A 17,698-nucleotide genomic window follows, 5' to 3' on the forward strand; every position below is an offset into this window, starting at 1 on the left:
TAGCAATATAATGTTCCTAATATTTTGTGATGCATATTTTTATTCTTTCGAAGAGTAAAGGATCACTGTTAGTATGCTTAATTGGGTAAAAGGTGGATCTGAAGTAAAAACTTATCTGTAATTTAATCCCATTGTCTAAAAGCACAAGCCGACCGGACTAGCCGAGTGGGTAAAGTACCTGCCCGGCAACCCAAAAGGTCGCGGGTTCGATTCTCGCCTCGGGCTTGGATCAAAGTACTGCAAAAACCTTGGGAGGTGCAATATGGCCACAGAAGCTGATGCGCCAACAACTAACAAATAAAAAAAAAAAAAAAAAAAAAAAGCACAAGGGATGGTTTAACTCTAGTATTCCTTGAGGAAACGCCATCCGATACTGGTCCAAATAGATGAAGGTCAATCATCGTTGTATAATTTAGCAAAGCAGTATTTATACAATGGGATTAAATTATGGATAGCTTTTTATAAACACGATCTCTAGGTTCTTAGGACATTTGTATTTTGCGGATCGTATAATCTAAGCCTGATGTACGATTTGCCATTTCAGAGATACCCTGCGCCTAGAAGGTTCAGATTAAAATGAGCAGCTTCAGAACAAACTATTTAATGCGATTTAGGATGATAATCAAATTATTTATATGAACAAGGAATTATTTTTCTTTTTTTTTTTTAAGAGAGAAATTTTTAAGCTTTGAATATATGAACTGAGGAGAAATTTCTCACTTGTAGCCTTTGGAATTACTTGGCCTTCGACTAGGGTAAAAATTTTGACTTCTTTTTTGAGCTTGTGAGAAGTAGCTTTTTTGTAATTTCAAGATAATGATTAAGTGATTGATTGCAGATAACATATTCTAGAGTCTTTGAAATGGCCCAGACCTAGTGATTTAGGGAAGAATTAAAGCGAAACGTAAGGACTTCCTCTTTGTGGAATACCATTTGAAATAATTTTATGAGGAGAGTCTAGTATGATAGATACTAGCAGCTACCACTCAAGAAAATGAGCCTCAATAAATTGGAAGAGGTCACCTGATATCCCATAGAATTGGTTAAGGCGGGGGATACGTTGGCGAACATTAACAAAATCAAAAGCGACAACAAGATCGAGGTAGATAACGTTGGTTCAAGATCAAGTTGGTTCTTTTGGTCGAGCGCTTTGGTGGAAAAAAAGATGTTTCCAACAGAATGGTAACAGTGGAGATAATTTCTTCCCATAATTGACATTAGGAAACTTCCAAAAGAATCAGTCCGGTTTAGTACCGGAAACAAGACGTTTTGGTATTAACTTTAAAAGAGAGAGAAAATGAAATAAAGAAGACGGAAATCTTTAAGACTAGAAGGACAATTTTGGGAACAGAAAAAACCTTATAGCCAAGACAAAGGAGAAAAAACTAATATGTATTATTTTATTAAAAACGGAGGTAACAGTTTTCAAGATGCAAACGCTGTCAAGTTTGATTACATAGTTGGGAATGGTCCCAACTATGCAATCAAACTCAAGCCCGACAGCCCAGAATAAGAGGAGCTAATTGATTATCTTCTTTTCGAGTTTTTAAAGGCAAAGGAAGTAATCGGGGGAATTTGGTGGTTATTTTGTTGCTAACTTGGGGGGGGGGGGCTTGTGGGGAGATATGAGCTCTACAGATGCGTCTGTAGAATTAAGTGATTGAGAAAGTGACTGGCTTTATTTTTGATAGGACACTGTTATGAGTTAAAAGAAAGGAAATTTTAGCCCTTTCAAAGTGTATCAAACTTTATTGAAAATTTCAACACTGAAAGGAGGGGATAGTTTCATTTTTGTTCTAAAAGTTTGTTTACATTTGAGTCCTGTGAACTATATATCACACTGTAATTTTACAGTGTGATATATAGAGATTTTCCTCTAAAAGAGATTCATCCTCTAAAATAGAGATTTTAGAGGATAAATTTTTAACTATGCGGGAAAGCCATGCGGAACACGGTTTTGTTTTTATTGCAAAAAGAAGAGTGACAGTAAATAAGGTCAGGAATCAGAAGATGCCAAGGAAAGATAGCTTAAACTGAAGTGCATAACTAATATTAAGTAGTTTAAGGTAAAATACACGAGTAGTTATTGTTTCATCCCTATTTCAAGAAAGAAACGATGCGTGAATTTTTGGTACATTAATTGTGACTCTAAGATTACAGATGAGGATGACGAAAATTAAAAAAAATATATCAAAAATCAACAAATGTAGCCCGTATGCTTTAAGACTATCTGAAGGTAAGTGATTTTTCTGTGATATACATATATAATTGCTTCAGCATTTGTTTGTTCGGAAGAACCCTTATATATATACATTTGTGAGTTGAAATTGCAGCACCCTGAAGGAACAGGAATACAGAAAGGAAACTTAAAGTAATGATAGCCAAAGAGTTAATGACATAAAAGGATGCTTACAATGTTAAGATCAATATGACGTAAATCCGCCATGATTTCGGTTACATTGAGCTAAGCGTCTCGGCATCGAGTCGTAAACGTGTCGAATAGCCTCTTACGGTATTTCCCACCAAGCACCTGGTCCCGTAGAACATCCGTGATCTGTGCTGGTTGCTCCTTCATTCTCACTGGCCGTAGCTCCCTAAACGCCAAACTTGTTGAACTTGGCACCACTGAGGATCTCCACTGCTCCTGTGGGCTCCCAGAAACTGGTAGCATATTTTGTATCACGAGAGGGTTTTCATTTGGACAAGAGCACTTTTTACTCACTGATCAGGACAGTTTCATCGCGTTCTCACAGTTCGCCCATTCCATTTTTCCCCCATTTATTTAAACACAATTTTATATACATTCATTTATATAAAAAGCTTACAGAGATATACAATTCTATATACATTTACAGTCTCGTTATATATATATACTGTAATCTCGTTAAACATATACAGTATATACTGTAATCTCGTTATACATATACAGTGTATACTGTATATCATGTCATGTTACATGTGACCTCCTGGTGCATTGTGTGCGTGTTTCCTGGTATCAAGGGTAGCTCCTAGGCAAAAGCCCATCTCCACCTAGTTCATCTTTTATGGCGTAGACCCTCTACGAAACTGGCCCGAAAAAGTGTTACTGTAAGGGCACTTCGCTACCATGAAGCAGCCAATGCAAAGGCAGCCGCTGCCTGGCGCCCACCCCCAGACACGAGGAGCCGGGATCTCTGCCTCTGCCCAGGAATGTTTCACCCAACGTAGGAACAACCTGAGAATCCAGTCCAACTTGATTCCAGCTCAATCTGAAGATTAATACCAAAACTCGCCAATCTACATGGACTTAATCATCTAACCCACACAGGGTAGAACTCCACCTGTATACTTTGTTGTGGGCTGTTGTTGTTTGGTTTTTTAAGGAGCATTAGCAACTAAGGCCATATTGCTCCGGGATATGCGGTGGTCATTCCCTGACCTTTCCGCATCCTCCGTATTTGGTGGTGACGGGCTCGAACCCCGGTCTAATCAAGAAGCGTGTGCTGTGCACTGCTGCTGCTCCTTCCCACCTGGCTACGCAGGCGCCACTTTGTTGTGGGACAGGTGGAACTATCTTTGGACGACCCATACCATTGTGGCACTCATCTTTTTGCGGCACCCTAGCGGTGCATCACTCATCTGGAGGATGCCTACTTTCTTCGTCTTCCTTTCTTCTCATCTACCTTTACTCCCCACTCACAAACTATCTCCCGCACTCACACTTTAATTTTTTTTTTTTTTAGGCCACTCATGCGGTTAAAATTCAAATTATTATATTAGGGCCACCCATTATTTTTTACGTATACCCGTTTATATACAGTATTATGTCTGTAAATTTCTTGTGTTCTCTGGTCGATTTGCCTGTTTTGCTGGACGAAAAAACCCCAGTTTCTGCGGTTTTTTTCGTCCAGCAAAACTGGCAAAGGCAATCTACGCTATCTACGCCTGAGATCGACTAACTCAGTCACGGAGTAAAAAAGGCCCATTAAAGTTCCTCGACTCATCGACGGGATTCGAACCCGGGCCTTTTCCACCCAGTGTGGAGAGGATGGTCACGATACCGCTGTGCTACACGCACAGACTGACTCACGGGGTTGCCTAGCCAGAGTTCTTTCCCTCTATTGCACTGCCTGGCCAACCTCCACGGGGTCAGTGACAGGCTACGTGGGGTCCCACAGAGGGCCCCACGGCTAAACGGCCAGAAGAACACAATCCAGCATTACATTGCACAACCTACATTTACACATACATATTCTGGCATTGCATTGCATTGCACAACCTACATTTACACATACATATTCTGGCCTTTAACTATATGCATCACAAAGTACTACGCCGAGTTGGGGGAGACCGCTGGTGCCGCCAGACAATAAACACTAAGTCGCTCGGTGTACATCTGTTGACGGTCTTCCCGTTATGTAGTCCTCCGTCGTGCTCCACTACCGATTCGACGAGCAGTCGTACCTTTTCGCTGCCACTGTTGCTAACATTTGTGCACTGCGGTATTGTCACGGCCCACACGTTCCGTTACACGACGAAGCGACCACCAGCCTCTCGAAGGCCGATAATCTGCCCTCTGTCGAAATTACTGATTAGTGATGTCATTGTCGAACTTGACGTTTCGGCATTCTCTGCAATCTACATTCTGAAGTCGGTTCTTGCGAGACAGAAGCCTGTTAACTGCATCACACACGCGTTGCTTTAAACTCCACGATTTCTACGTTAGTTTCTGTATCAGCCAAGACTTCCAACCGATTGGGCCCATATTTTAATCATTTGTACAAAGGGCGTTCAAAAAGTTCGTATTCTAACCAACTTCTAGTAAATATTTTTATTATGCAGTATATTTTTCAGCAAGTAGTACATCTTTTTGTACATCACTGTACCAAATTTCAGTTTAATAGATCCAGTCCTTTTTTTTTTTGCCGCCGATTTTGTGAGCTAAGGAGTAGAAAATTTTCGAAATGGCGATAAAATACCTGTCTTTAAAAGGAGTGAATTCCACAGGCATGCTGAATGGTGCAGACACTGAGGGAATAAGACTTCTGCATATTCTACAGTTGTAATTGGCACAGAGAATTTCGTTGTAGCAGGGAATCGTGCAATGATGCAGATCGTTCTGGACTATCCACCACTGAGGAAAATATCAACTGCGAGCATGACCTAGTAATGCAAGACAGACAAATGACTGTTAGGTGTATAGCTGAGCCTGTAGGCATTTCAAATAGGCAGTGTCCATTAAGTCCTGACGAAACCTTTAAAGATGAAAAAGGTCCGTGCTCGATGGGTCCCACGAAGTTGGTAGATGAGTAAAAGGCATGCCGAAAACGAGTATGCATTATAAACTGAACAAGCTTCAGGAGGATCCACGAAATTTCTGGTCCCGGATTGTTACAATGGATGAAACATGAGTTCACCACTTTGACCTAGAGACTAAAAAATAAGCTAATGTGGAAACATCCATGTGAAGTTCTGTGTTGCTCTGTCATCTGGCAAGATGGTATCAGCTTTTTGGGATGCATCGTCATGATCTACTACCTGGAAAAGGGCACCACTGTCACTGCATACTACTACGTCAACATCATATAAGACAACTTTGTGAAGCCATCGCTGTGTGGAAAATTGCGAAAAAGGTGTCTTGCTCCTTCACGACAATGCACCCAGTCACACCTCCCAGATTACCATACAGATTGCAGGATTTCAGTTACTTCACCTCCCACTATTCTTCAGATTATATCCCTAGTGACTTTATTTGTTCTCCCAGCTGAAGGATAACATCCGCGGGAAAGGATATACCTCCGACTCTGGGGTGATCGCAGCTGTGAGTGCATGGTTGGAGGACCAAGGTAAAAATTTTCCCCCAATGGAATCAAGGCACTAGAGCATCATCGGTGGGAGAACTACGTTGCAGTGTCCGGAGACTATGTCGAAAAATAAAAAGGAAATCATAATGGTACGGGTTTCCTGTATTTGTTAGAATACGAACTTTTTGAACTACCCTCATATGCAACTGCGCAACTCATCCGCCTACAGATTTGCATACAGTTCTGATCATTCCTTCTGGGTGCTGCAATCTCAATGTTACCCAGTGAATATATTTGCCTAAAATGTAAAATTTCTGAAACGAAGCATTTGTTAAGTTGGAATGGGAAATATGCTTTTGCTTTATTTTTCTAACTTTTAATGAAACCTGATTTCTATAAAAAAAAAATAATCGACAAAGAACTTTTTCTTTTTTTTTTAGTTTTAATTTAAAATCTGAGCATCATAGTAAAAGATTATTGGCCTGAATACCCATTCGGTTTCGAGGGTTAATATAACACAGAATTGCAATAGATATAGTACCATCTATCCATTTCGAAAAGCATAATGCTCTAAGTGAATCCGCCTTTTCAGGCGGATTCACTTAGAGCATTATGCTTTTCGAAATCCGCCTGAAAAGGCTCGGAGGCTGGAGATGACGTTTTAATACACAAGCTGTTTCATTCCATAACATGCGGGTCGTATTTCAGGATCGATTCAGGACCTCAAAGAAAAACGTTTGCAATCATATAAACATGTACCCGATTTTTAACGATTACGGATTTATGCCTGTTTGAATTTTAAAAAATGTCTATGGAATGGTAAAAAAAAAAATAATAATAATAACAAACAAGAATAATACACATATCTAGTAAAATGTTTATTGATGCTAAGTACATATTTTATTATTGTAATTATTTTTTTTTTTACATTTTATTATTTTTTACATTGAAAATGCCATAGAATCATACCTGTTTTTTTTTTTAAATTAAAATAGTCATGGCTCCGTACTGTTCAGAATCCAGCATGTTTATATGAACGTTTTTCATTGTTTTCGGATCATTATTCGATCCCTAAAATATATATATACAGTATATATATTATTTATTTTATTTATTTATTTTATTTTTTTTTTTTTTTGTAACATTCGGGGGATTTCTAGAGCGTTAGGAGCTTTCTACACGATTCGAGAATGTTCCGGAACTTTCTTGAATATTGTTACTTGGGAAAGCAAAGTTGGGATGTTTTTGGATGGTTCTAGAACTTTCGACGGAGTGCTCTAGAACAGTGTTTCTCAAAGGGTGTGCCGCAAAATTTTCCAAGTGTGCCGCGAAATTTGGAAATTTCTTCTTCTATGACTACGTAGGTGTGCCGCGAAAATTTTTCTTCTTTGGAAAATGTGCCACGAGAGTAAAAAGATTGAGAAACACTGCTCTAGAAACATTGTGAGCCTTCTGGAAACTTCTCTACAGGTATATATAGGAGTAGGTTCAAGCATCAAGCAAGCATTTTCGTATTTCAAAAAGTGCATTTGTTTCAGAGAGCGAATAGTGAACAAAGTGAACAAGTGTTTTCGTGAATTAGTATTTGTAAACAAGTGTGTGCGTAAGTGTAAATCGTGAACTGTGTTTAAATTAGAAATAAAAATCAACAATTTCTGAATTGTGTTCTTATGTGCGCGTACCTCAACCGTACATGAAATACAAATGTATGTCGCGTTCTTGCTGGAATAAGCCTGATAGCTTTTGCTACATTTTCGAAGTGGTATTAAAACCACAGCGGAAGCCACTGTCACAACTTTTGAGAAAAAGCCTATGAACTCTATTTTGGATGTATGGGCTCCAAAGATTTCCCGTAGCTCATGTTCAAGGACAATAACAGGCTGGCTTAGAGGTAGTCATAAAATGATGCCTTTTACTGTTCCAGTTATATGGCGGAAACCTCGAGACCACGTAAAGATTGTTACTTTTGCATGACCAATATGTCTGGTTTTTCTGGGAAATCTAAGCATAAAATAGCGTATTCCACATACCTTCTTCTCTAAGGCCGTTCCTCACGACGATAGAATGCCAGTGCCAAAGTCACCAGAAACCTATGGACTTTACTCTGATTTAGCATCGGAAAAGGAGTCTCCAGAAGGTGCAGAACACAGAACGAGTACAGATCCAGACTTTTCTACTCTTGATACTGCAAAGCCGCATCTAATCACTCAGGCAGAATTGAACGATTTGGTCAGAAATTTGGACTTCTCCAAAATCAAGTCTCAATTACTAGGATAACGGCTTAAGCAGTGGAATCTTCTTGAAAAGGGTTTAAAGGTGTCTTTTTATAGGAAGTGGCAATCTAACCTAACGACGCATTACTCCATGGATGGTGCTTTGGTTTTTTGTAACAATGTCCAAAAATTAAAGAGAGTTACATGTGGAGCACGTCCCCGAGCAGTAAAAGCTTTTCATTGATTTATTCAAGGTCAGTTTGAAAGCAGTTTTACTCCATAATGGAAATAAGTATCCATCTATACCATTGGCCCATGCAGTTCACATAAAGGAAAGGTACAAGAACCTATAGGTTCTTTTGCAAACAAATATGCTATCAAGAATACAAATAGAATATCTGTGCCGACCTCAAAGTTGTATCTTTGCTGACTGGGTTGCAAGATGGATACACTAAATACTGACGCTTTTTTTGCGAGTGGGACAGCTGAGCGAAGGTTTTGCCACTAAAGGGTTAAAAAAAAAAAAAAAAAAAAATGGCCAGACCGTTCGGAAACTATACCAGCCCAGAAAAATGTAGCATATTCTCATTTAGTGAATATATGTCAAAAATCTGTTTATCTCCATTGCACATCAAGCTAGGTTTGATAAAAAAATATTTGTGGAAGCGATGGACAAAAAAGAAAGATTTTCCTGTTTGAGGAAAAAGTTTCCTCGAATCAGTGAGGCCAAGATAAAAGTGGAAATTTTTGTGGGTCTCAAATCAAACTGCTATTCCAAGATGAGCAATTCACTCGAAAATTAAATGCTACAGAAATAAGAGTCTGGAAAGCAGTGAGAAATCACAAAATTAAGGTAAAATTGTGGATGAGCTAATTTTAGCGTACAGAGAGTTGGGATGCAACATGTCGTTAAAGCTTCATTTCCTACATTCCCATTTAGACGTTTTTCTTGAAAACTTGGGAGTGGTCTTTGAACATGGTGAAAGATTTCACCAAGATATTTCTCAAATGGAAAAAGATACCAGCGAAAATAGAGTCCAACAGTAGTCTGCCTGTTGGCAGACTACTGTTGTAATCTCGTACGAGAGACATCAATGGACGATTATAAAAGGCAAAAAACAACAAAATAAGTGTTTTGTTGTCAGATAAACATTTTTATAAATAAGGTCAATAGACCCATTGTTCAATATTTAGTACTGTAAATAACATTTTCTTAAAATATATGAAATCTTTTTTACTATACATTGACGAATTCGGCGCAGGCCCAGATTTATCCAGGACACACGGGGCGCGTGCCCCATGTACTCCATAATTTAAGAAAACTTAATATAAAAATCTATGCTTTAAAATAGTATTATCTTTGAGATAGCTGGAAGCTAAAGCAGTGTGTGTGGTTCAAGCAAGCAGGGGAATGACTAGTCTTCAGTGTAACATCACATTGCATGGTTTATCTACTACAATATTATATATATACTATTTTAGAATTAGTTTTTATGGTTGTCATAAGCAGTACCTGGGCATAATATAATGTTTTTTGTGACTCATTTTTCAGCTCAATTTTATTACTTTCTCTTATATTATTATAAATTTATTCAGTTTTCTTGAAATTGCATCATTATTGTGCGCAGTCTATCAAAGGAAGTGAGAAATCGCAGAAATAAAACGTACAGAAGTCTAAGAACGTTTGGTAGTTAATTTCAAAAATTCTGAATAGTTCTAGAACATATAAAATTTCTTATTTTTAATTAAAAACTCAATTAATTTGTAAAAATTATACTTTGAAACATTCAGTCACTTGTGAATTCCTCTGCGTGAGAAATCTCCAGTGAAACGCCATAGAAGAATCAAGACCTTTGACTCGACTCCACTAGACTGTCAATTTGAGAGGTCACTAGAATTTAATATGACCATTTTAATGTCATACTAAAGAGTTTTTAAAGCTATGTAGTTTTTAAATCAAAGTAAGACCATAATTCATTTGAAAATAATTCACTATTTGGAATTCTGTAAAACAGTGAACCGTGAAGAAACTGTACATAAGTTTTCAACATGAATTCTCTTTGAACCTTAGAAACAGATAAATTTAATACTGAAGTTTAACTATCTAAAATTTTAGAATATGGAACTACTAGATTTCAAATGAAAACCATCCAGGTTTGTTTTTTTTTGTGTATGCCACATGGCGTTTTTAGCTGTATTCAAGGAAAAACAAAGGAGTTAACAGCAATATGAGGAAACAGACTGGATTAATTTCCAAATATCTTTCTTAAAATCTCAGTAACTTTATTTTTCAATATCGCAAATAAGCAGCTTACAAAACTTAGGTGGGGAAAAAGAACAAGGTGAAGCTGAACACGTGTCAGGGCTTCATAAATAATTTCATACTGTTCTCTGAAATCAAAAATCAGGCTCATTTCGGATGTGAATGTAGTCGGTGTATATAATATTGTCAGCCTTAAATTTATCATGTACAGTATGCCCGACTTTAGCATTTGCCTCTTTTGAAATTATACGGTATTAACACTGTAGGAAAATGGGTGCAACCTATGAAAAACGAATCTGTCATTTAAAAATTGTCCCCCTCCCTTCATACGCACGCGCGCGTGCGTGTGAAGGGAGGAGGACATAATTTTTCAAATTCAAATATGCTAAAATTTATGAAAACCTCTACATTATTTGATGTAAAAATTTAACTTCATATGGGAATATGAACCTGATGATTTGTTTTCCATGTTAAAATTATACAGTCATCATGATTATTATTATTAATATCAATTTATTTACAAAGAAATGTCCCTTTACAGCTATCCAGCTAGAGGACACGGGTTATGATAATAATGAATAAATAAATATTGCCGTACTCTTTACAATCCACGTACAGAGTACTCAAATGAATTGATACAATGCATGGCCTAAAACAGCATCTGGTTACATAAATACATAATCGTAAAATAACAATAAGTGGGTAATATAGCATCCCGGAGGTTATATCAGCTACAGTTTGACCAGGGCATACATATCTGCTAGAGAGGCAGATCTGTACGTTTCGTCCTTGCAGAGCTTCTGACAGTCAATAGATAACCTGTTAAATATTTCCATGGAATTAAATGGAAACATGTTATCCAGGGAGGTCATGCTGCGCAGCTTGGATCTGAATGGCAGTGCGCTGGTATGAGTTCTATTACGATTTGACGGTCTAGCAATGATATCCCAGATATCAGGCGAGCTTAATTTTCCGGAGAGAAGCTGGGCGAAGATCACGAGGTTCCTGGAGATTATATGATACTTCCAAGGTAGCATATTTGGATTAGAGAGCATGACAGATTTTGAGATTGTAGGTGGTAGGCATTTGACCTTATTTAGCCATTTTAAAATCCACTATTCCAGGGATAGGAACCTAGTTTGGTAAGATGGAGGTGCCGAGGACCATATCGTTGAGGCATACAATGGAATTGGGGTTATGCAACGGAGAATATAGTTAGTGATAAGATGTAGGTTATGGAAGTTAGAGATCTCCTGTTTCACTGCCCATATAGCAGCATATATTTTTTCCGAGTGGTATCAAAATGAGACAAGAACGTAAAGTCTTTGTCCCAGGTGAGGCCCAAATCTTTATGCTGGTTGACTTTTTTTTAACTAGGGAGTTGCCAATCATGATGTTCACGTCGTTTATATTTCTCTTTTTGGTTATAGTAAGTTGAGCAGTTTTTTCGTTGTTAATGGAGAGCCCAATTGCGTTATGATAATTTTCAAGTTGTTGAAACTGTCGGTTGTCGAACACTGTGGTAGACTGGAGAGACTTGCGGCATTTTGTAACAACAAAGAACTTTATAGCATCGGCATACATAGTAACGTTAGCATGATTTGCAAGGAATGGTTCTAACGATGCGGCAAAGAGGGCGGCTGAGAGGGCACCCCCCCTTGAGGGAACCCTCTGGAGCAGATAATTTGACGACGATGATTATGATCTCTTATACATAGGGTCCTGGTCTGTAAGAGCTTCTTAAGGAGATCTACTTCCTACAGTACAAGTCCTGCTAATAATCGGAGTTGACCTACAGAAATTCGCTTCTGATCGCAATTACAGGCGCTCGTTGGCCGAACTTGTTCCCCTTTTGTTTGGCCCCTGATGTCCACTCATACCGATACCTCCACCTGCTATCTGCTATGAGGCGCAGAACGGCACGTCGCAGGCAAATCGACGAACTGTTTCACAAGAAAATGCAATACCGAACATCAATTTGGCACAGTGAAATATTCTGACTTGTGTGAATATGCTTAAATATGTGCTTTGTACATATGAACGTGTACATATCTTGGTGTACTGTCTGCCTCACAACTATGTACATACTCATATCTATTGAATGGCTAATGCTACGTTTTTAATTATGTTATCTTTTATACTGTACATATTTTTATATTACCCCATATCATTGTCAAGCCCCTGGCCTCCTGGCTGTGGCGGGCACATTATTGTATCTGTATCTTTTACTGTACAAGAAAAATGTTCTTCTTCTTCATCTAATAGATGACTAGAGATTTTGAAGTAATCGCCCATATGGCGCATAGTGCATGGATGGACAGATTGTCAAAAGCCGCCTTGATGTCGAGAAACACAATATCGAGTTGTTCTTTGTTGCTTAATGTATGTTCTACTCTGAAAAGTGTGTCCATGAGGTTGGTGATAGTGGATCGTCCAGGTAGAATACTATGGAAGTATGGAGGAGTGTGGCCAAACATATGATGGGTGAGAACCGGAAGGATGGCTTTTTCCGTGATTTTGAGAAAGGTGCATCCTACAGCAATTGGTCTGTAATCGTTGGGCGTTTTGGGATTAGACTTCTTTGGGATGGGAGAAACATAATATGTGTTACAGATGGAAGGGTAAGCTCCTGTTGTGAGGATGGAGATGTATTCATCAAGCAGAAGGTCGATGATGTATGTGCTGCATAATTTGATCATGAAAACAGGGAATCCATCAGGGCCAGTGGTGGACTTGTTGGGAAGATTGTTGATGACTTCAATCATTCGTTCCTTGGAGATGGCTATTTTATCCAGTAGCGTTTGGTTTGATTTTGGATTAACCTTTATTAAGGGGATGGGGGCAGGCAGGGGTTTGGTTTCGAGTGTCTTGATCCACTCGAGGAAGATGTTGTCAGTAATCGTGACGTCGGTCGTCACGATTACTGACAACTCATTCTAAAACATTAATTCCTAATAATACATGTTATTCTATTGGAATGCTAATGTTGAGAGACTCATTGCTTGAAAATTGATCTCTTTAATATTGTGCACCTTAGTGGTTAAGGGTCCTTTGAACCAAGTTTCCATAGTCTAGACCAGTGGTTTTCAAAGTGGGTGCCGCTTACTCTTTATAGGGGTGCCGCGACGTCAAATTTAGCATCGTCTTACATCGTGGCCGTTGCTAAAAAAGGTCGTTGAATTTCATGCAACTGTGTAAATTAGAAGTCGTCATTAAATAACTGCTGATCGCATCGCAGTGTTTTTTGCACCTACATATACGGAACAGCTGAGCCGTATTTGAAACGGCACAGCGCCATTTCGAACGCTCATACTCGCTTAGCGGATCTTAGCCCCTTAGCTTGCATTCCTCCTTTGGCGTATTAGTGTGCCTAGTTGTGCATATAGTCGAGCATGTTTTGGATGTTAAAGTTTTAGTTAATATTTCGATTTCAAATACTTTAAAACAGTGGAAACAACAAAGGTACTTCACAGAGCAGCAGAAAAACTGAAGTAAGCACAAGTTCAACTATAACAAAGAAAAAAAAAACTCGTATGTATCAAGACAGTTACTTAAAAATGGGGTTTACATGGTGTGGTGATAGTTTTGCACCTAATCCTATGTGTATTTGTGGAGTAATATTAGCAAATGATATAATTTTGTATATATTTTTTTAATTTTGAATTATTTTAGTCTATGGATATAAATTATAAAATGTACTTATTTTTCTAAAAACATTAAAATAAGTATGAAAAAACAATCGAATATTATTTCTTTAGTTTAGATTTTTTCATACGATTTATTATTCTTAGAGATAAAGAAATTATGCATACAATGCGGTATGAGGCCAATTTTTAAATAAAAAACTTTTTGTTTAAAAATCCTGTACCAATAGCCAAACGTATTTTTCATGCATTTTTCAAAAAAATTCCCTCATTGCCCTTCCACATGCACCACCTTATAAATTATTCTGCCAGCGCCCATGCATCCTATGCTGGGGGTGCTGGGAATTTTTCATAATGGATTTAGGGTGTCTTTACATTAAAAAGTTCGAGGACCACTGGTCTAGACTTTAGACTTTAAATCTCTAGACTTTAGAATTCAGTCCAACCTTTTCCCATACAGGGGCAATATGCAAAGTTAGATTTGTTTCGCGGGCCACACAGTGATTTGAGAAAAATTAATGTGTTACATTTTCCATATCTTGTTACAGTAAAAGGAAGTTTCTATTTTCATGTTAATCGTTTTAATTTTCAGGCTACATACAAAAAATGCAAATTCCCAACTCTTATGTGCAGAAAATCTATAACAGTGATTTATTTTTTAGATTTTATTAAAATTATAAAAATATTACTTACTTTTGTTTAAAGAAATACTTTATTTTTGTTTTTTTAAATACTTGTTATTGTTTAAAATACTTTTTTAAGTAGTATTAGTAAAGAAGTTATAGAAATCATAAATATTAAAATTAGTTATGCCCCTATTATCTCCTTTAATGGGGGTCTGACTGAGACATTGCTAAAGATAAATTGAGTGGCAATATTAACTTTTTGAATTTTCAGTCTGGATTCGAAACATTAATTAAGTGATTTTATATATGATGTGGTAAACCTGTAACCAACCCGATTTTTATGCAATTTTAGAATCTAATAAATAAATGTAATTATTGTAATTGTTTACATTTAACTTTTTTTTTGCATGTATAATAATATTTTAATAACGATATTAGCATCGTAGTTCACTAGGTATTGCTATAATTCTGTGTCTAAAGGTTTTAATTTTTTTGTTTTAGATAAAGTATATTATGTATGACTGATATTGACCATCGGCTGTCCCATGTAAGTAATGAAAGTAAGACCATAATTCATTTGAAAATAATGAATGATGAACCTTTTTAGTTCATTAACATTCCTATTATGAACTGCTATTTTATTTATATATATTTTTTTGGATTTAAAACCTTTTGATCATTTGAAAGATCAAATAAATGTACGGATTTTGAGGTCGTGAGTAATGTATTGCTTACTGAATCTGTTGTTCAGACCATAAAGGTTGCATGCCCTGTACTAGTTATCCCCCCCCCTCCAACACACACTGATAGTAAGTACGATATATTATTGCAAAAGATGCAAATGTTAGAGTTGGATATACATGATAATTTTTAAGGTGTAAATACTGCAGTGGCTACATAAAAAAAAAACCTATTATATTTAGGCCACCCGATTAATTAAATTCATTTGCCGTGCTGTGTTTTATGTTTGTTAACTGCATGTGTTCTATGGTCGATTTGTCTGTTTGCTGGACGAAAAACCCCAGTTTCTGGGGAGGGGGGGAAACTTGCTATCTACGAATGAGACCGACTAACTCAGTTGTCGGTCTCATTCGTAGATAGCAGATTCGAAGATTCGGAGTGAAAAAAGTCCATTACAGTTCCTCGCGTCATCGACGGGATTTGAACCCGGGTCTTTTCCACTCGGTATGGGGAGGACGGTGCCACTGTGCCACCAATACACTACCCGCGCAGACAGTGGCTACATTCAGATCCACATTCCGTTCTTGCCTTAGAAAAGCTTTGCCGCTGTAGTCGAGTGGTGAGGGGCGAGGATACACAATGGCGCCTCCATAGCCAGGTGGGAAGGAGCAGCAGTGCATAGCACACGCTTCTTGATTAGACCGGGGTTCGAGCCCGTCACCACGAAATACGGAGGATGCGAAAAGTCAGGGAATGACCACCGCATATTCCCGGAGCAATATGGCCTTAGTTGCTAATGCTCCTAAAAAACCAAAAAACAAACAAACAGCGAGGATACACGTGCTTTGAGTGAACGCGAATCAAGGCCGGTCACTCAAAGACAAAAATGATTGCTAAATAAATACCGTGCTGTTTCTTGTATTCTCTCGATCTTGTGAGCTCCTCTGACCTTGTGATTGTCCCGGAGTTTAAACAGAAATTTTAACGGCCGCCGTAGCCGAGTGGTCAGCAGAGGGTATATAAGTACACATTCTTTTTGAGTGATTGGGGTTGAACTCCTTGATTGCTAAATACGGTGCTGTTTCTTGTATTCTTTCGATGGCTACATAAAATCTTGTGAACTCCTCTGACCGTATGGTCGTCCCAGAGCATAAATAGAAAATTTATTTATTTTTATTGAAATTGGACTAGCTGATTAGTTTTTTAAATGAAATCATTTTGATTGGTTTTTACTTGACCAATTACAGGACGTTTTAACCTTGATATAATACATATAACTATTCGCTTGGTTATTTGGTTTTAGTCGGGCATACAGATAAAATCTCATTCAAAGAAACCTATGGTCATTAGATTTAAACTTTAAACTCGAAATTTCAGGTTGACAAAATCTATCAAGATGTGGACTCGTCCGACTCTCGGTGGGCCACAAATTTAGTTAAATATATCATTTATTTTAGCCAGTGGTAAAGCCATTCCCCTGAACCTAAAACTATGCTCAATTTCTTTAGATATACCGAGAACTCCAAAGCTCGGATATTAGCTGTAGGTGCTACTGCTTCGTTCTTACCTGTCCTACACTGTTTCAGCCTCTCTACCAACACATTTTAACAATTTTTCTGCAGAACTCTTTGCCATTCACGTAGTGTTTTGAGAACATAGAAATCCAAACCAGCACGCAGCTTATCGTTTAATAGGGGACCATAAATTTTTTATGATTTTTTAGGATAAAATTAAAACATACATTAAAATGAACAGAAACATCTTGTCTCTTTAATTGTTTGGCCCAATTATGGGGAGAAACCAGTAATGGAAAATACCAGCTGTATTCCACCAGACACACACAGAAAAATCTGTTGAAGTGAGGGTTTCGATGTGTGAATAGGATGGTAACCTGTTTACATGTGTCGCGCTTTACTGGTAAGATTCTACGCTATTTCTCGGGCTGGCTGAAAGATAGGAAACAAAGGCTTTTTAAACAGTCCATCTTCAGTGTGCCAAATGTAGTCCCTTAGGGATCAGTGCTGGGATCCTCCTGTTTCTAATTTTCATAAATGATATTGCTGAGGGTGTCCAAGTTAAGCTGTCAAAGTTTGCCAATCCAAGTCTTGCTTCAGAAACATTTAGATAGGTTACATTTGATCTGAGAAATGGCAACTAAAATTAAATGCTTCTAAATGTAAGGTTATGTATTTGGAGACAAGACATCTTGGAAATACGTATAAGCTAGGGTATAAGTGATGCAAAACAAAAATGACGATTTAACCTGACATGAAATTTTCCAACCAGTGTAAACAGGCGGCTAATAAGATACATGTCTTGTTCATGATTTATATGGCCTCTGAAGTTGGGAGAAGGAACCCGTTATACCTGACGATGGTTAGACCGCATTTTGGAATATTGTATTGGATCTGGAGACGGCACCTAAAAAATAGAACTGTAGAGGGGTGAGAGAAGGGCTACCAGATTATTCATCGGCTTAGAAGGTGTG

This window comes from Mastigoproctus giganteus, chromosome 1 (genome assembly GCF_048544385.1).
Source record: "Mastigoproctus giganteus isolate SK-2022 chromosome 1, ASM4854438v1, whole genome shotgun sequence".
Classification (NCBI taxonomy): domain Eukaryota; kingdom Metazoa; phylum Arthropoda; class Arachnida; order Uropygi; family Thelyphonidae; genus Mastigoproctus; species Mastigoproctus giganteus.